Source organism: Strigops habroptila, chromosome 2 (genome assembly GCF_004027225.2).
Source record: "Strigops habroptila isolate Jane chromosome 2, bStrHab1.2.pri, whole genome shotgun sequence".
Classification (NCBI taxonomy): domain Eukaryota; kingdom Metazoa; phylum Chordata; class Aves; order Psittaciformes; family Psittacidae; genus Strigops; species Strigops habroptila.
This window is the reverse complement of record NC_044278.2, coordinates 102,000,202-102,021,368: the sequence shown is the minus strand read 5'-3', so window position 1 is coordinate 102,021,368 and position 21,167 is coordinate 102,000,202. Positions and strand designations below refer to the sequence as shown.

The following is a 21,167-nucleotide window of genomic DNA, read 5'->3' as shown; positions in this document are numbered from 1 at the left end:
TCCGTGACCGCGGTACAGGACGTGGGCAAAAATCGGTCTGAGCCGGGGAACGGCTCCTGCGCGGGGGAAAGGCGGGTGCCGGTGTCGCGGCAGGTCTGTCGGCTGCTACTCTCCGGTACCTGCGGTGAAGGGACAGGTTTGAGTGGTGAGGTAGGGGAGCGATCCCAGCTTGTTAAGATGGACAATATATGTTTCCAAATCTATTTAGCCAAAAGTTTTGAGGATGCTAATAAATGGTCTGGCTCAAGTGGGCATTGCTCTCTGTGCAGCACCTGGGCAAAGACCGGAGTTCCTCAGTTTATGCCAGCGGTGTGATAGTGGCGTGACCGGACGGTGCGGGGGAGCAAGGGCCCGAGGCGGGCTGGGTGCCTCCGGCCGGGACCGAGCCCTCGGCACGGGCGAGTGGAGGGCTCAGGGCAAGTGCCGAGTTACAGCAACGCACCGGCTCGCAGGGCTAAGCTGCGATTGCGCTCTGACTCTTCCTCGGAATTAACTAGCATCTCATTATTTTGATGAATGATGAAAGGTAAAGCAGCTACTGTGAGTTATAAGGTCGTGTTTTGCTAGGGAGGGAGGGAGGCATAAATCCATGGAAGGTAGGGCAGTGGGTCCAGGTCTCCCTCCTCAGATAAAACGCCTCTGCTTAAAAAGCTGTTCATCTAGGTCAGTTCTTTCCAACTCTGTTGGAGTCTGGGTACCTTTTTCCTCCTTCTGGCTTCACCTTCCTTGCTGCCTTTGCCCCTGGTGCTTTCTCCCTGGTCCCTGTCACTGCCTCCTGAAGGTAACAGTGGAGAGGGGACTCCTCTGCCTTCACATCAGCCTGTGCTCTCTGGGAGCCAATGACCCCTGATCACTCTAAATATGAAAGAGTAAGCTGGTGGGAGCCTTGACATTTATTATTGCATTGATGATCTTAAAGGTCTTTTCTAACCTGGTTGATTCTGTGGTTCTATGATTAAAACTGGCAAAGATTAAAAAATGAGTAACTATTTCTCAGCGGGTCAAGCATCAGAAATATTTACTTACATTAAGGCATGGGTAGCAAAATAATTAAATGTCAAGTGTTTGCGTACAGGTTAACTTTGCAATGGATGACTGCATTAAGGAGGCACTTGGCAGGAATTGAGCTGGCTATAATGTGATGCATAAATGCCTTGTTTTGGTTTGTAATTTCATGCAGGAATTACTTTATGCTCTACATTCAGTGTAATATTCGTGGGGTTTATTGTTTCGCATCCTCATTTTCAAGCAGGGATGTGGGCTTTTCTATATACCCTGCTACATAAACTCTTTACCAGTCTGCCCTTTTCCAATGCAATTAAATATACCCGGCTACTTGTCTCCTATTGCTGCAATCTGTTGTAGAGAGCAGTACAGCCTGTGCTGTGGGAGAGAGGTAGCAGTAAGCAGGGAGGCTTAACTTCCCATTCTGATTGATTTATCACCATCTTAATTTCAGCACAATGAAGTCTTATTTTAAGGTACAAAAGGGGGATTCTTTAAGTGATCCTTTGAGCACCGTGAGTTTGGAAATCACTACCTGAGATGGGGGGCAGGAATTGAGAAAATCCTTGCAAGGCTGTGTCAATGTGGTTTGTTTGAAGTAGCTTTTGATGTGGTACCATGTCTTTCCTATGTTCATCTCTCTAAGGACAGGTAGGTATCTGGCTACCGATATTACAAATTTATAGGTTTGGGTCAGGTAAGTAGGTATTCATTTCTTTACAGTAAAGTTTCCTAGGCTGTTGTCTATTGTGTTAGTGGCTGTAACAAACAAGAAAGCAGCTTAAAACTCTTTGCCTTAATTTTTGGAGCGTGCATTTCTATGCAAAATATGTTTATTGTATTGTAGGCAATGATAGATATTTAGAAAGATATTTGGGAAAGGAGAGCGAGCAGCACAACTACTGCAGAAATGCAGTTCTCTAAATCTGTAAAGCACAACAGCACACTAGAGGCTGCGCAGGGAACTCAACCAGTAAGAAAGAATCCTCCCTCATAATAAGTTAAGAAAAACAAGAGTTGCAGCTTTCAGTGTGCATTCTCTATTTCCTAAGTTCATGCAGGAAGCACCAGAAATGAGTGTATGACAGAATTGCAGCTGGAATTGTAGGCTCCAGTAACATGTGCTCTCTGAAGAGTCATACAACGGTAGATAAAATGAAGCATGACACAGTAGAGACTTATACACGGTGATCAGTTTAATGTTTGACTGAACACTCTGGAGGAGAAAAGATCTAGACATAATAATGGGCAACACTGGTAAAGATACTTGATGAAACACCAGCAACAAGCAGTGCAAGAGGATCTCTTCCCCTCCACACCCATCTGGGTGCTGAGGTTTGCTAAAAAGACTACTGAGGTACAGCTGATTTAGCAAATACTTTCCCTACACAAGTATTGCATTTTATCATGTTATTTATAAGTATACTGGGCTTGTTTAAATGCAGCTTTTACTGAACACTCTGCAGTCAGCTTTGTTACAGAAGTGATAAGTAGCTGAAAGTGGAAAGAAAGGAGCAAAGAGCAGCAAAACTTTGGTGCAGGATGGTTTGTTTTGTACCTGAGCTTGCTGTTGCAAACTTAAACCCATTGAAACAGTCTTTGTTCAGGAGAATAATTCTGTTGGATTTTTTGTGTAACTTATTCTGGCACTATCCTAATATAAATAGCATCCTCATGAGCCTGGGAACACTGTCACTTTCTGTTGCTGGGTATGCATTTGATGCTTTGCTCTCTGAAAACCTTATTTGTTTATTCTGTCCATTGCCATTATATGTTATCATCTTGCTATTCTGGATTTTCCAGTGGGGAAACTAGGAAGAGGATATGGTCCAGCACTTCACACATGGTCACAAGAAAGATCTTCAGAGTACAGCAAAATGCTGTAACCACCTGAATCTTCCCCTGTCATTGGTTTCATGAGACAGGCCCACTTAGTGAGGGTTTGTGGGGTAAGAAGCAAGAGGGAAGATTATTAGCTGTTATAAATTGCTGTAACTGCACGACCAAGTGATTTATACTGTCCCATGTTACTCTGTTATGATACAGTTTAGTATTTTGAAGACAAGGCAACATGGTCTAGGGTGAGGCATCCCTGCTCATGGCAGGGGGGTTGGAACTAGATGATCTTAGGGTCCTTTCCAACCCTAACTATTCTATGATTCTATGATTCAAAACATCTGAAAAATAGGTCTCCAGTATAAGAAAAAGCTGTTTAAAAGACTTTATTTAAGCAGTCACTGTGGTAATTTCTTTAAGGAATTCTACTTTCTTTTTCAATTAAGTGGCTACAAAGCTGGCAGACAGGCAGATGGGTTCAAACCCCCTGAGATAGTGAACCTTCACATCCCAGGGCAGGAACTGTCTTCTGCTCAAGGAAAAGTTATTGCTGCTTTTGTGGCGTGATATGGCACAGCATGTAGTGCTGCACAGAAAGTGGTATCAAGGGGTGCGCTGGCTGGAGGATAAGGAGATCCAATATAATTGCACTAGAGTTGTTTTAAGACTGCCTTAGCTTCCTCTCCAAAACATCAGAGGAGTAGGCTGGCCCACTCTTCCAGGGCATATGGGGACTGTGGAAGGAGAAGCCCATTTTGTTCCAGCAGAGGCATCCACATCAAAAGTCTCTGCAAGTGATTTAATCCCCAGAAGCATCTGGTGTAGCAGCAGTTCCCAGGCTTTTGCCTGAGTGACATCACTTGCAGATCAGTGATTTTATGCAATCCTCAAAACTAGAAAAAGCACCAGCTGAAAAAATTCCTTGGATTCCCCTCCCAGCCTGCAATTATGACTCTTAGTTTAGATGATGGTGTAACACAGGTTGCTGCTCTTTATATGAGCCTGAAGGTTATTCTGCCCAGAGATAAACTTCTTTGAAACAGCTATTGCATAGGATGCAGGGCTTGGAAGAAAGGCATAACTTGTTCTTCTTTGTGCAGCTGTGACTTTCTCTTCATGGGATAATCACCAACACTTACAGGAGAATGACTTCCCTTGGAAATCATAGTTAAAAAGTAAACAAGCATCTAAAACACATGCTGGGCTAATTAGTTTCTCTATTAAGTTTTACTTTTGAATTTTAACTATTTGATAGCTTACCTTAATGGAGTTGGCTTCTGTCTTTATTATCCCCACAGGGTGCTCTAATTTATGGCAAAATGCTAAGACTGCCAAATAGCCAGTCTGGCAGGCAAGGGTAGCTTGAAGAACAGAGTTGCTCCAGTAGTGCTTTTGCTCTCTGGCATGTGTTGTCTCTGCCAGGTTTTACATGGGGCATGTGAAACAACAGCCCTTTAAGCCACCTGAGAGTTTTTCAGTTCAAGGCAGTCCTCATAGTAATTCACAAGTTTATACTGCCAGAAAAATTCAGAGGGACCAGATGAATCCCAAGTAATGTATTTCTGTGCTCCAGAGTATGTTAGTGTTACTGAACCAGAATTGGATTGTGATGGGAGAAAATAAAGCTTTGTATTAAGTGTTCAAGCTCGAAGCAATTTGTTCACGCCAGAATGCTGGAAGGAATCATGATGTGCTATGCACAGGGAAAGCTGGCAGGATGCTGGGCACAGATAAGACTTTCAGAAGTAAATAGCACTTCAGCGTGCTGGGCAGAGCCATGCTCTCAGGATGAACGCATTTATTCTGGTCTACCAGACCACTGGGATTTTAAGTTCTTCCCTTGCTGTTATGCTGAAAGGTTGTTCAGCTATTGGCGTAATATAATAGTGAGGTTTTAAAACAGGAAAAATGGTAAAACAATCTCTGGAGACCATCTGTATGAGCCTTGGTTAAGCCAAATGGCTGCATGCATGAGACTAGGGGTCAGGAGCAAGTGCATAGGACAGGGTTGTGGTACCATGGTCACAAACTGTCTATGTTGTTTGGGGTTTAATGCTATGAGGATCAAAACAAATGTTTATCATGGGCACTAAAATTGGGCTGTTTTTCCAATGTGTTAAAAGGCTGGAAGGCTAGGAGAATAGATAAGAAATTTGAGATCTACATGAAAAGGGTAATCGGATCTTAAACTAATAAAACTTTATATTCCACTTGACTCAAATGGAAAACTTTTTTTTAAGCATAGTTTGTAAGCTGGAAAGAAATGAGTAAGTTTCTAAAACAAAACCAGACTGGGCAAAGTGCTAATCTTAATATGACAGCAGCTTGATCAAACTGCCAGCTAGGACTTCCTGGAACATCTGCATCTACCTATCCTTGGTACTGCTGGAGCAATGCCCCAGATATAGTGGTTTACAGAAACAATGTATTTTGTTGTTACTATGCATATCAATAACGTGTGTGCGTAGATGCATCATGTAGAATTGTGTGCATTACAATCAGAAATATTTACAGTCATAACTTAAGAAGGCAAGGATCTCTGGAGACTCTGTCAAATGAGTTCATATTTTTTCATTGATGAAAGTGTCAGAGTGGCTCACAGCCACCACCCCGTCCATGCAGCGAAGTTCAGGGCCACATCCACAGCCTTTATTCATGTGAGTAATCCTTTAATGTCAGTAGAGCCAGCGAGATACTGATGCTGAAGAAATAAAAGCCTTCAGTCTTGCTTCAGAAGATACAAGCTCTGCCCTGCACTGACCAGGTGGAGAGGTAGACAAAGGTTGCTTTATTTCACTTTTCTGTATCCCAAGGCTTCCAGCAAAGTGGAAGCTGAGTCACTGTCCCTGTCAGCTACAGCAGCTTTAAGGTTAAACTGATTAGAGTGGAAAACATAACAGTGCGTCTGACAGATCCACAGTGTTCATTTTTAGCTGCTCAGCACTTTTAAAAAATCAAATCAAGGGAAAGCTGCCCTGTTTGATTGTTCCTGTTACATAACAGCAGTGTCTTTGGGATTTGGGAGAAGCCACGAGCAACATGTCCCTTATGTAACAAATCCAAGTTGCTCTAATCCCTGCTGTGCTGCTGCTGACCCTGGCAGCCAGGAATAACCCAGGAGTGGTGCTGAGCAACCCAGGCTCTCCGCTGGGGCTGCAGAATAGCTGTGGAACAGAGACCCTTTGCTCTTAGGGGTTTTCTGCTAATCACGCTTGCTGGATTTGCACTCTTTTTGCTAATAGAGTGTAAATAGGGGATGAAGCAGAAATCCTGACTTTAAGATGTCCTGTCTAGCTCCTTATGGGCAGAGCTGACCCTTCCCTCCCTTTTTCTTCCCTGAAACATCAGCCTTTACCCCATTTCCAGCTGGGAACAGGTCATGTCACGATCTCGGTACTTTTGCTCCTTTAAAAAATTAACTAAAAGCCAGGTCAGACCTTTGGAGCAGGTCTTCCTGAGCCTTTCTTCTGTCCTGTGGGACAGTGCCATGGCCTTATGTCAGGGAGGATGTGCTGGGCTTGCCAGGGTGAGTGGTTTGGGGGAAGAGCTGCAGCCAGGTATTGCCCTAAATTCAGGGCCTCCTGTGTCCCTCAGCTTTGATGGCACATCTGGGCCTTGTTCTTGCCCTGTGATTTCATCTACTGGGTGTGGAGGTGGTGGGCCAGCATGGGTGCTTGTGGAGCAGGAAGGCGGCTGCTGGGAGAAGTCAGCTCCATGTGCAGTGTCTATTCAGAGGGTCTGACCCTTCACTTGAGCTTGTCCTGCTGGTGGGTTGTCTTGAGTAAAATAGGAAGAGCAGTGTGGAAGTGCATCTTATGCTACCTGAGGGATGTGTGTGCCTTGCTGGCTGCAGCTCCTGCCTTGCCTTCTCAATGGGAGAGCACCACTCTGCCCCTATTGCTTTGGCTGTCTCCAGTGTAATTAGGAGCATTTGAAGAATGACAACACAAAACAAGCACATTGTGCGACTGTTCGGGGGGAAGGTTTGAGGCAGCTGTGCACAAAGAGATCTACCTAATTAAAACCACAGGGGAATGGAGATGAAGGCTAATGAGGCTGAACACACAATTTAACTGAGTTATTTGAAAAGAAGCAACCTGCCTTGCTGGGGAATGGAAGGGGGGATAAAACCAGAACATACCTGGAATTTCTTACTAAAATATAAATTTAATTGTAATTAGTGCATGTTTTGCTACCAGTTACTTTGAATTTGGGATTATGGGAAATTTATCACAAACAATGACCACAGCTGCATATGATTAAAACATTTAAAACCACTATTTAATTAAATCTCTTACTTGAAATTCATTGAGATCTTTCGTCTTCTAATATTTTCTAATCTTTTTATCTAACTTTTCTCCACTTTATCACAAGGAAAAAAGTGTCACATGACTTCCCCTTTTCCCTCAGCTGTCCTTCCCCCTTCTGACTCTGCCTTTTCCTTGTCAAACTCTCAGGTCTCTTCTGATCTCCACCTGCTCTGCTTGTCCCACAGTAACATCCATCTTCCTCTTCCTCGCACTTGTACCTCTTAACTGTTCACTCTATCTTCTGACTCTTTCCCATCATAATACAATAAATACACTTCACTGATGTAATATAAAAAAAACCCAAACCAACCAAATAAAACCCATTAATTTCACCCCTCCTGTCCCCCCCCCCCCCCAAACCCTAAACAACCCAACAACCAAACCTCAAAACATTTTCCAGCTTTTTGTCATCTTATGATCTGGTCAATCCTACTTGGGAGATTTTCTTCTAGCTTCACCTTAGATTCTCAGCAGGTTGACTTTGGCCTTTCTTACCACTGATAAAGCTGCATCTCATGACCTCTTACCAAATCTGAGGACTGAATTTCTTTCTTTCTCTGCCTTGACCCACTGTCTTTTGATATAACTCATGTTCTCTGATTCACAATGTTTATTTCTTGTGATTACAATACTTTCTTGACTTCTGGAAGAAGCTGCTTCTGTGTGTTTTCTGGATCATCTTCCTCACCCTTTCTTGTTTTAACTCTTTCCTTCTGTACTTTTCCTAGGTAATCTCATCATTAGCAAATTCGGCTAAATCTCCCTGAATAGCAATACATCACTGTTATCCCATCAAAATGTGGCATAGGGATAAGATGTCAAACAGCACCAAGTCCCTTAAAAACAATGATCTCTGTAAATACATTAAAACCTGACTAGGTTTAATGTATGCTTTGTCTTCAGCTTGTGTACCTAAGTTTGGCTTGAGAGCGTTGACTTACTCTAAAGATACTCCAGAGGAACAGAAAATGTGGAGTTTTTGTTTCACAAGGCTTTTGTATCCTCTTCCTCTTTTGCAAGTAGGTGCATTGCTTCATTTAACTCCTAACACAGACCAGCTTATCTGTGAGCTAATGCCAGGAAACTTGGACAGGATCACAGTCAGAAGAACAGGATGTTTAATCTTGAGCACTGTGTTACAAAAGATTTGATGGTGTCTGCCCTTGTTAACTACTCTATTTATAATGAGTCTTTCATTTGTTTTTTTTTTTTTTTTTTAAAGGTTTCCACCCTGGGACTGTCTTCTAGGGCAAACTATAACCAATGGAAGTAACATTTGTTTTTCCAGCATTCTGGGTAAGCTTGTCTTTCATATTATTAATGTCTGATTTTATCTTTTAAATGTATTTGCCATCAAAGAGCTCTTTTGCAAGTCATCTTCGATTTTTATATTAGTGCTACTCTATCCTGTGAAAAGAAAACTCCCTCTAAAAATTGCATAAACAGAGATAAAGGTGACTTCGAAGAAGACCATGGGTTTTTTTACTGGGGGGAATTATCAAACAAAAATAGACCTTTGCTTTCCTAATGTGTGGGGTTTTGTTTGGTTTTTTAATTGCTGTCTGATATATAGGTAGTATATATAGAAAACCTGAATATCTAAACCAATGTACTACACATCTAAACTAAATACGGTTACATTTTGAGATAAGATGACAATATTTGAAGACAGTCTTTCTTTGGAAGGTGTAACTTTTTTGACTGGGAGATGGCTGTGACATGGATCCTGGTAAAGTTGTGTTGAAGTGGCATGAGGTGCATTCAGCTGTGAGCAATAACAGTGTTTGCTGAGGCCTCTGGGAGGTCAGCAATGATGTTTCACCTGGAACAAAATGACAGCTATGCTGGTAAGTTGTGGGGCAATATTTGCCACCTGCTGGAGATATTGTTGGCTCTTTGACTGCCTACCAGTAACAGGCTGTCAATGCTCCCAAAGCCCCAAATGGCTCAAGAAAATGGAAACAGGACAGTGTAGGCTCTGGATGGAGGCTGACTATGGGGTTACTGTCAAATCCTGGAGGGCGTGAGGAAGGCTACAGGCTGCCTCTTCCCAGCCTACCCCCAAGCAAGCTGGCTAGGTGCATCTCTAGCTTTTGCCCAGCCAGGGTTAACCTCAGGCGGACCAACTAAAACCAGAGTTCTGAGGCTAGCACACAGCACTGTACAGGGTGAGGAGGCATCCAAGGGGTGATGTCTTTGTGGTAATCAGACTGAGGGCAGAAAGCAGATGGGAGCAAAGAGAAAGCAAACCCAGGCCATTGGCAAGGACATCCCCACCATGTCAATCCCCAGTGTAGGAAATCCTTTACCATGTCTATTTCCCTCTCCAGCCCAGACTGTGGAGCCAGTAGGGACTGGCAGGGCTCAGAAAGGTAAAGCAGACATCATGGCATGATCCCTGGCTTTCAAGTGACTCTTCAGACATGCAGATGCTTCTGGAGACAGTGCTGTGTGATAGGAACTGTACGGTCACAGGGGCTTGGGGAGAAATATCGCATTCCTTGCTCAAGCCAAAAGCTGTTTCTCTGGCAACAGTCATGTCAGCCACAGATGATGTGGTTTAGGCTGTGAAATGGATGACTGGACTGGTGTGTTACTGTCTCCTGGGTGGCACATGCATCCTGGTTATAATCCCACAGCAGTCAGGTGGCTAAACCCCAGATGTGGGAAATCCCATGTTTACGGGCTTACAGGTGGCATGTGGTGCTCTAGCACTCTGTTGCCCCACATGAAAGATGGGAAGGCATAGTGCAATGCACATCTGCTGTTTGAGAACATTTGCAGGACACTGTGCCAAGTGATGTAAAGGATGTACAAAAATGCCTTTTATATTATATATATTTACGCACACAAAGGAATTTTAGTTTAAAATCAGTTGTGTTTCTGCCTTCTTGTTACTGGGGTTCTAAGTCATGTAACTCAGCCAGTAAGGCTAAAGCTGTATGAGTCCTGTAGGTGGGAAGAGTTGCTGTTTGGACCCTCACAGAGTGCTCTTGTGTACAGCTGTCCCACTACCATTAACTGGACAAAGTCAAAGGCTGGACCCTGGATTTGGTACTTGGCTACAGAGCTGGAAGAGCACAAGCTGAAGTGAGAAATACACATGAATCCTGCTGAGTATTCTTAATTTTCTATATATGCCTGCGGATTTCCCAGCTTGCTTGAGGACTCCCTAGTGCTTGGATGATGGCTATAAAAAGAACTGTATCAATACCCCAAAAAATGGAGTTGTACAATGTTTCAATATTCTGTAATTGCATCTAAATGAGAAGATAAAAAAAAAAGCAGAGGATGTAATTTGTTAGTAGTTTTCTCCAGAAGGTCACATTAAAGCATTCCCTTCCATAAGACATGTTGTTTCACTATTAACAGGTATTAAGTACTTTTTCCACTAACATATCCTCTTCCTATTTGAACTGATGTTAGTGGTATTCAAAGAAAGACCTGTGAGAAGTAGCTTGAAGTTGTTGATTCCTTATGCTAGAAGGATTGGAAATCAAAGGCCGTCAGCTGGAAAAGAGCTCTGGGAATCTTTGAAATGAATCTGCTCTGTGATGAGTGTTAGAGATGTTCAGCTTCTGAAGGGGGAAATTGTGCCAGAATTAGACATTGAATAGAGCAAGAAATATAGGAGTCTATTTTGCAATCTGAGCACTGGCTGCAGACCTGGGAGAATGAAGTTTCCTGGCCCATTCCAGAGCTATTTACAAGAAAGGCATTTTCAAGGCCCTATGTTTTGTTTCAAATAGATGGGACAGTGTTTGGCAGAGATAATGTGGCTTTCACCTCTTGTACTGATCTTGGAGCACGGTGTGGGAAGATGATGGGCGTATGAGAGCATAACCCCATTTAAGAGAGATTTGTGTGAAGTAGTGTGTTAGTTGCAGCTGTACCTGATGGGAGGCTTTCTGACACACCATGCAAATACTGTTCTGATAGCATTGCTTTAAAAAAAACATTTCCCAAGGAATGGGTCAAAGTGGTCTATATAGGAAGCTAAGGATCAAGAGTTTGATACCATACCATGGTATTTATGCAAACAGCTAGTGAGGTGCTTCAAAAAGGGATAGATTCTTGCTGCTTTCAGCTAAAAATCAAATTCAAGGAAGTGCCTTGATAATATTTTCACAGTCATCCAGTAATTTAACACTGGATTACAGTTGAAATCCCACAGAAATACTCAAGACACTTTATGCTGTATCAGATGGATTAAGCATGATTCACTTATTGCATTAAATTCCAGAAGGATTAATAATGTCTGGGTCATTGTTTCCTAGGCTTATAAATTTAAAGACCAGAAGGGACCACATGAATATCTATTCTTACTGCCTGCTCAGTGCAGGTCAGAGAAATGTAGAATATATCAGCAGTACTCCTTTAATTTTTTTTTTTTTTATCTAGCGTATCTTCCTGAAAGAGACCAAGGTCTTGATTTAAAGGGTACCAATAGTAATGAATCTACTGTGTCACGGGTAAACTGTTTCAGTAAATAATGAGCCTTGCCTTTTGAGCAAGTGTAGCTCATTTCAGCTTCCAAGTGTTGTACTTCATTTTTTCCCCTGCTAGACTGACAAGGAATCAGTTATCTGGATGCTGATTATCCATTTAGTTAGCCACTTTGGATATTCATTTACTATGAGCAATGTTGATGTAGTGTGGTGAATCTTTTAATCCAGGATTTTATGTATAGCATGACTTTAAATTGCTGCGTAGTGTGAAATTAGGACTAGAAATGTCCTGTCAGCACACTACCATTATCAGATGATGTAACTGCATACAAATGATCAGATTTACATGACCAGGCCTATTTTCTGTACAGCTGTGCTGATTGGTGTTAATTATGCTACTATCTTTCAATGACTTATTGATTGTGTCCCATGATAATCTTTCCCTGCTGTTGCTTGCTACTGATGCCAGTCTAACCGTTCAATAGGTGCTTAGGTTATCCTACTTAATCTTTTTAAATACTGCTTTGAGATTAACTCTTTCAAGTCACCAGGAACTTCTAGTGTTCCCATGTTTGTTAAAAGCAGTCACTGAATCAAAACGTACAGGTTCATCTGTCCTCTACCGTTTAATGCGGGGTTTTAACTGAGGGGATATTTGAAGCTCTCTCCAGTTACTGATGGCATGGTAAGTCATTATCACTAGAAGATGTGAATATAGCATCTAGCATCTTTCTGAATGCAGAGTAGAAGTAGTTTTTAAATACATCTTTTTTTTTTTTCTGAATTGTTTGATAATTTTTGTCTGGAATGACCAGTTATTAAAGTTGTTGCTTGGCATTGACTTACTCTTGTTCCATTTAGGGAGGAGCTCCTATTGTCAGAAATCTCACCATAGCTTTTTAATGTGTTGGGGGTTTTTCTTCCATCATTTGCTAGTGTTTCTGCAATGTTAATTTGTATTCAGTGTCTTTTTTCCCCATCTGTTATGTACTGTGGGTTTGTTTTACAGGTTTCTCTGCTGCTGCTGTCACTCTCCTTAGCCAGGAATCTTCAACCAAAAAAGCTTTCTTTCATGGCAGTAGCACAGTGATTATCTTTTTTTCTGGCATGCAATAAAGCATTCTGTAGCAGGTGGGATGAAAATCCTTTTTATATTTTTGTGTGTGACTATTACCCCCTGCTCAGTTTTGCTCATGATTGCTTTTAGGTTTGAGAAACTGTTGTTCTAAAATATCCAGACAAGTAAATTAGGTATTGTTTAAGATTACATATTCTTTTCAAATTGCAAAAGAAACTTGAGCATTGCCTTTTGCCTGTAGTGAATCATAATTTTCTAGTTAAATGGTTCACCTGTACCCAGTAGGTATCCAATATAACATCAGCTAGAGCTGACTTCACTACTCTGTGTAGTGAACTAGAACTTTCAGTCTTTCTTGAAGTCTTACTAGTAAGGTAGTTCTTCCACAGAATCCACGGATTCTCTGCTAGATTAAAATTCAATATGACAATATTTTTTATGACTTCGAGGATATATGTTTGAGGAGTGCTTTGTTCTGCTCCCTTACCTCATTTGACAGGTTTCTAGCAGACCTTAGCCTCTGTCTCAGCTTGTCATTTGTCATTATTCCAGATTTTGCATTTCTTTTTGCACATGTGGTGTCCATGGCTTCTGCCCACCCTGTTTCTCTTAAAGAACTATAGTCCTTTTTAGTATTGATTTTTATCATGTGTTTATGTCTGTTACCTTCTTAACCTTTAATAGAATAAAGCTTCCTTTTGAAAAAGGCAATTCTAATTTCTATTGAAATTGAGCCCAGTCATTGCCATTGTAAAGCAAGATTTCAGGGGAACAATTTGCCCTTTTTAAAAAAGAAGCTATTCAAATATCAGCAGCATAGTGAAAGCAGTGCTTTCTGTGTCTAGCTCTGTGATACATGAATAACAAGTTTCCTGACAATTTGTGTTGACATGGGGAGGCTATTATTTGTCGATCAGATCTTTACAGTAGGCAGCTCCTAATCCATATGTCCTTTTGCAAGCCTGCAGTTGGCTTTGGGGCTGGCTCTGGGCAGCAGCTGAGGCAGAGGGAAAGAACAGTAGCTGGGGTCAAAAGCATATATATTTTCTCTTGTGCTTTGAGAAAGTAGTAAGTATAGTATTAAGAAATGGCTGTTACTGAGATAACTAGGTAAATTTTCGGTAGTGAAAGAAGCATGCATCTAGAAATTAACTTCTCGGTATTTGAAGCAAGGGACTTGTCAATATGTGGTTTTGCTCTTTCACCAGAACTGACTCACATATGTAGGCTTGGTGAGGGTTTGTAAGCAGCTGTATGGGCAGAAGATGGTTCACATGAAGTGGTTACATCCAAACGCCTGAGACCCACATCTTACACTGTTATACTATGCTTAGCACAAAATTATTTTGGCAGCTGAATATCTTGAGCAGAGAATTTACAGAATGACTTACTGGATGTATTCAGGTGGGTGATGGAAGTCTGTATTGGCACTGGTGAGGCTGCACCTCAAATACTGTGTTCAGTTTTGGACCCCTCATGACAAAAAAGACATTGAGGTGCTCAAGTATGTCCAAGGAAGAGCAACAAAGCTCACAAAGGGTCTAGAGCACAAGTCCTGGGAGGTGCAGCTGAGGGAACTGGGGTTGTTTAGTCTGGAGAAAAGGAGGCTGAGGGGGAGAACTTATCATTCTCTACAGCTACCTGAAAGGAGGTTGTAGTGAGGTGAGTGTCAGTCTGTTCTCCCAAGTAACAAGTGATAGGACAAGAAGAAATGGCCTCAAGTTGTGCCAGGGGAGGCTTAGATTCACTGAAAGGGTTGTCAAGCATTGGAAGAGGCTGCCCTTGGAAGTGGTGGAGTTACCATCCCTGCAGGTATTTAAAAGATGCGTACATTTGTCACTTAGGGACATGGTTTAGTGGTGAAATTGGCTGTGTTAGGTTAATGGTTGGACTTGATCATAAAAGTCTTTTCCAACCTAAATGATTCCATGATTCTATGACTTTAAGTTACTGGTTTCCCATGTATAACCACACCATTACTGAATTGTTTCTAAGGAGCAGCATCCCAGCTGAAATTGAGTCCACAGAGCAGGAACTGGCTTGTAAATGCTTTCAGGTATGAATACTATTTTCATTCAGTGTTGTATGGCTTAGTACGAGGGGTGCTTCTTCAAGCATCCTTTCAATACAACGAATTAGTCAAATAAAATGAAGGATATAAACAAGGGCTAAGAAATGATCCATCTGCAATGATAGAATAGTAACAACTTCACAAGCTCCTGGTTTAGCTTGCTTAAATAAAGTTGCTTGCAAAGAATCTTCTGATATGTTAATTATATTATTCATACTTTTTTTCTGAATTGCAAAACAAAGTGTGACCTTGATTTCAAAGTAAAAGTGCATGAAAGCGTGCTGTGCTTATTTTTCATAATTAATCATGTATAAGCCAATTTTATGGCAAAACAGATAAATGAGTTGTCAGAATATTTGTAAATACTTTGCTTCAAGATGTTGGTGCAGTTTGGGTCTTAGCTTTAACAAAATCAAGTATTTCTTTCAGTTTCACTGTAGGATGAAAGCATAGCATACAATACATACCGCAGTTAAGCTCTAAATAGATTTATCATAACTGAAATATAACTTTGGTTACTGTAGTGTGTGTGCTAAAACATAAAAGAAAAAAATCATCTTTTTGTAGTGGCAAGGGGAGTGCTACTTGTCCTCAGGATCCCTATGAATCATATGTGTGCAACTCAGATTGTATAAGACACTAATTTGTTAAGCACCAACAGTTTCAGGGCTGCAGTGAGGCAAGTATCAAAAGGCTTGTTCAAAAGTGGCTGCTGCTCAAGCCAAGAAATGCCAGTAACCTCTCCTCTGAATGTTGGTGGAGCCTGAGCCTGCCTTGGAGACTGAAGCCCATGCTTTTCCAAAGGTGACTCATGAGACGGGCTTTTCCTTCCTTCAGAAGAGAAGATAAGCTTATACAGCTATGTTTGCATCTCCGAAGGAGAGTGCATGTGTTCATGACTATTGTTTGACACAGCAATTAAGTGTGGAGTGAGGTAGGTTAGGCTTGGAGCAGCGCAGTCTCCCATCCTCATCCCAGGGAGAGGTGTGTGGAGGTGTCATGGCAAGTCCTCCTGCCATGGAGCTGTTTCCAGGATGTGTGGATGGAGACACAGGGCCCTTGACCTGGTGTCCACGCAGACAAGCTTTGCTGTACCTGTGCCCACAGCACAAGTGTTTGGGGATGCTGTGGGGTGAGCTCAGAGGTGCAGGAGAGCCATAGCTGGTGGGGGTGACTTTGTATATGAAGTAGGGCTCAGGCTCCCACCCAGCCAGGGCTTCTGTTACAGGAACCTCTGTCAGGACAATCAGAAAGCCACACTGAAACAAAATGGAGAAGCATTTTAACAAATAACAAATACCCATGAACATCATGTGCAGGTAGTTTTGTGTAATGAAGTTAGCCCATGTTGTGTGTATTAAGTGCTTTTTAAATAGGATTTACTGAATTCTACTATAAAGTGTCACAGCACAGTATTATTTTGTAGCTCACTTCAGTTGTCTCTCTTTTATCTAACAAGTCCTGGAGTTTGCTGTTTGTTGTATATGCAGTATAATAGGTTTTGGCGTTAGGCTGCAGCCAGTGCATAATCTATTATTAGTTTGAGTCTTACAGCCCTTCCTCCTAAGCTGCTAAGTGGTAAAGGATACAGCTCAGATGAGGGAAAACAATTTAAACTTTCTCAGTGAACCAGTTTTGAGAAGAGTTTTTCTCAAAAGCAGAGTTTCACATTGAAGCAGTGTGATTAAAGGCCTATGGGGGAATTGAGCATGGGAATGGTTTTAAGGAAGATCAAGGGACTGAATGCAATTTTTATTTCAAATGATAATTAAAGGAACAGCATCCTCATTAGCATAATACGCTAAATGATAAAAAGAATTGGACAGATGCCTAATCTTGAAATGCTTCTTCATTTACAAGTACACATTTTAAAGCAATTGAGGTCTGTTCTTCCTAGCTGCCTGCCTGAATCATCAGAACTGCTGCTTATGTAACTTACTGTCTCAAAGAGGAAAAAACACACAAAATGTAGCTATGTACTCCAGGATGCTACCCATGCAATGCTTGTTGCACCTGTATAGATGCTGGAGCATCCACAGTACTTAAAGTTTTCTGAGGTTGGATGCGTACCTAGCAAAATTACACATTTGAGCAGATATTCTCAACTGAGGCCATATGTGGCCCCAAAGGAGCCCAAAAGCAACTACCACAAAAATGAAACACTCATTTTCTGTTGATTCTTGGCTCTGTCGAGAAGGTAGCCACCCTGAGCTTCTTATGATCACCTGTTGAGCCAGATAAATGCATTTGAGAGTTCCATCAAGTTCAGTTTTTGGGAAGAATTTCTGAATTTTTGCTAAGGGAAGAAGTCTTTTCACAATTTCATTAAATCAAAAAGTGGCATGGAGAAATACGTGGCATTCACATTGATGCCTCTGTGACTTACCTATATTCTGTTCTTGTCCAGTATAAGCAGCAATGGTGCAGTTTCTCTGTTTCACTTTCAATCTAATCCTAGTTCTGTTCATCACATCTATAGGCTTCCAAAGGATTTTTGGAGTGAATCAAAATCTTATGAAGTCTCAGAATTATGTTGCCACCTGCAAACATGGGGAAGCTCATTAAATTATTTACAGTGCTGAGGAAGAGCTGGGTTACGTCACAGAGAGTGACTTATACTGCTTGGTGCAGCCTGCTCTATGTTGAGAATTGTTCTGCACTACCCAACACTCAGATCAGGCCCTCTTCTGGGACCCACACAGTGCCCTGCACAACATAATTATTACTCTGTGTGCATTTTTTCTATCCAAAGCTTGTGAAATACGGTGAGGACCAGAGTACTTTTTATAGTGTGAAAATGAGGGTATGTGGTGTGGGCACATGGGGTGTTGAGAGTGCTAAAACTCACTGGCCTAGTGATGGGAAATTGTGTTGGTGGGTGTATGGGAGCCAGACCTGATTTGGCCTTGTCCATGCTGCTACTGAGAGTGATCCCTGGTGTAAATGGTCCCCCAGGCCACACTGGGGTATTGCTAGACTGTTTAAACATGACTTACTTTAATTAAGTGACAGTCCTTTCTTTGGGAGTGCTAGAGTGTGCATAGCTGGAAGACTGGAGTGGGAATTACACTTTTAATAAGGTTAAGTGTATTGAGGAGGAAACTTTTTTTTTTTTAAAATGAAAATGACTTCTCAGTGGGAATGGACTTCTGAATTATTCCACTTGGAGCCCCAAGGCAAGGCGTAGGCTGTCTGCAAACTGATGTCAGATTTTTCTAGCTAGAAGCAAACCTCTTTTTGTTAAATTCTAAAGCTTTTTTTCAGATGGAGAGCTGGTAGCCACTGCTTTGTGAAGAGGCTGTGGTAGCAAGAGAGCCAAGAGGTAGGCTGAAGTAGGCAGTCTCTACCAAAGCAGTATCCTGCCCCTTTGAAGCTTACTTACTTTGATAAGTACAAATTCCAATTTAATGGTAGGTAATGAAAACACATCAGCTGATGAGTAACTTGACAAAGACACTCCAGAAAGTCACAAGACCTTTCAGCCCTCTGCTAGGTGACTGCTACCCATGATACTGCTAACTCTGTTGCAGGCTGGGTTTGCATTTGGCTTTGACTGTTAAGAAACAGGGTGAATGATTTAATGCTTTAAAGTATTCATACTGATCAGATGATATGGCAGGTAACTGGTTCAGTTTCCATCCTAACCTCCAAAGTAACTTGGAGTCAAAGACCTGCTTGTTTGATTTTTCTAGTGTCTTAAGACATTGAGCTCAACCTGATCGCTTTACATCCTGCTAATCTTTCATATATGCTGAAGTAGTAACCGTGAAGCTGGAGAGTTGTGATGTATAAGGCAGCAGTATTGATCTTGCTGATACAAGTTCAAAGCCTGATGTGAAAATATATGATAGTTCTGAAGAATGAATAAATTCAGTGGCACCTGCTAGGGCATGGATTTTCGAGACAATGCTGTATCTCATTCAGATCTGGAGCTGCCACAAGAGATTTGCTAATACTAAGACACGAGCATCCTTACTGTTAGCTGGTCTGAATGCTGGTAGCACTTCAGCTATTCAAAAATCCAGGATTGAAATCTGTAGGGCTCTCCAGATGTTCTTTGGGTTTTCTCTGCATGCATCCCTGTTCTCTGCTTGCTGTGCCTGTGACTGCTTAATTGGGCAGGTGGTACAGAATGGAGGGTGATCCTTCCTCAGCCAGCTCAAGGACTTTGGGATCCACTGGTGTCCTTTGCTTGCATCTCATCTGGGTTTCTTTATCAGATGAGAATGATGGGGGTAGGGCAGCATGGAGATGTGTTCCTCTGCTGGGGTTGGGATGTAGTAGTGGGAGTGCACTCCCAGGCCTGGGGATGCAGTTCTTCCCAAAACTGCACATTTTCATCTAGTTTGTGTTCATGGAGAGTTTGCTATGGCTTGTGCATGCTAGAAGGACCAAGTTCGAAATAGTCTTCCCCACTTTGTTTTTTTTTGGGTTTGGTTTTTTTTTTTCCTAGTAGATTTTAATAATATTCATCTCAGTCCTGCTAATTTTTCTTGAAGGTCTCCTGGTATTTCATGATTTTTTAAATGCCTGATTTGCATACATGTTATTTACACATGTGTGTATAAGCTTTTTCTAATCCCTACAGTCTGAGGGGAAAAAAAGCTGGAAGTAATGCAACTGCTCGCATAGGCTGAACTAACAATTGACAAATAAAGGTCTTGTAATTTATTTTCAATGAGGAGATTTTGGAGGAATGACTCATATTTTTTTAATTGTAGGCTTTTCCAATATTAGATTTGTTCTACTCATATTTGCTTTAATGACTCTTACAGGTAAAAAAGTATAGGCTCATTTATTTTTCCTGCTGGAAGTAAATAGGATTGTAGCCTGGCATTTACATTTTTCTAGCATTCACATAATTTCTTTCAGATCTCATCTGTTTAAATCTGAGCTGCAGTTACAGATTTGTTTGTGTTCCCTCTGCTGGGATCTATTACTATAGTAGCTGGGAAGTTTCCCAGAAGCATCAGCAATGATCCCCCTTTTCCTTTCACAGGGGAAGGGTTTTAATTATTTTCTGCAGTATCTTCATTCTTATTACATCACTGAACACTGGAGTACAACCCTTCATATTAATTTTGAAAAATTAATTCTGAAAAAGATTTCCCAGAACTTTATTCTAAGCCTTTTGTCTACCCAAATACTACTTTGGGTATGAACAGTTATCACGCATAAAGATGCTTCTGAAGGAGAGATTCAGGCTGTTTCTTGCTTAAGTGAATTTAACTCTTAAGGAAGGGGAGGTCTTTGCTGACACAATAAACCATTAAAAAAATAAATGTAGGAAGCTTGGAGCCTGCCCTCCATTTTCTGATTTGTAAGAGCATTTTTCTGTTGCCTAATGCTGCTTAAAAATGGGTTCTTGTGAATTGAAGGGGTTTATTAATTTGACTTGCATTAAAATGCTGTTTCTATGGAGTCAAAAGTATGCTTTGCATGCTGGTTCCATAAAAAGTAGAAGAAAAGTAAATAGTTGTTCCACTTCTGCATATGAAGTGCAGAAAAGATCAAGAATATATGAAAAGCCTTCCTTTAAAGCAAAAATACAATCTTTCTCCTAAATCCTCCTGAAGAATATATTTGTTAGGTATTTGTCACTTGAGGATTTTCTGAACAGAGGAAGCCTGAGTACAGGTGTATAGATGGCTTTAGAATGTATATTCTTCTCAGTTTTCACTTGTAAGGGTAATATAAATATTTCATATATTTAGGGGTCTATGCTACTTCTAGATTAGAGTATATGAAATTTTGAACCTCCCACAGTTTTAATGAAACCTGCATTATTCTATTTTTGCTGTGAATACATGTTCCACTCTTACTAAATTTCAAAGACTACTTTGCTAAAATTCCCAGGGCAATTGGCTTGGCATCTGCTAAGTTAATTCCCATGTAGCACTGTAATAGGATGTAAATTAGGACTCTGGGGACTACTGATAATGTTCAGTGAAGATGAAACTTTGAAGGATATGAAAGCGATTGCTTTGCTTACACTGCAAGTGGTGATGGAGAGGTAGAAGACAGTTTTTGTGGGAGCAGATGAAGGAGCTTGAGTTCTCTTCCTGTACCAAACTTGACCCTAAATGTGAAGAATGTCTTTGCACAAAATATTTTCCCTCTATTATATAAATGAGAATAAACTTGCTGTGATAATGAATGAAAACAGGTGTTGATTGGCACCACCACCTGCAACACAAAAGTCACTTTTTTCTTTCATAAGTCTCTCTTCAGGTCTCCCTTAATTTACCCATTTTGCCTCACCTTCTCCTATAAATTCCTGGCCTTACTCCCTTAACCTTCTCCTCAATTATTTTACTATCAGTAAAAATCTCTGTGATCTGTTATTTTTTTTTTTTGACTCCCTGACTTCCTTCACCCAGGCAAAAGGGAAGACTATGGTGAGGGTTAGGAAATGTTAT

At 41.3% G+C, this 21,167-nt stretch overlaps 1 protein-coding gene across 3 annotated transcripts in view; it reads left to right on the top strand.

Annotated features, from left to right (window-relative positions):
• MTUS2 (microtubule associated scaffold protein 2) overlaps window positions 1–21,167 on the top strand; it is a 296,717-nt gene that overhangs the window by 173 nt on the left and 275,377 nt on the right. For all 3 annotated transcript variants that reach the window (XM_030476621.1, XM_030476626.1, XM_030476620.1), the window contains exon 2: window positions 8,374–8,447. The gene's annotated coding sequence lies outside the window, so the exon portion shown is untranslated. The remainder of the gene's footprint in view (window positions 1–8,373; window positions 8,448–21,167) is intronic.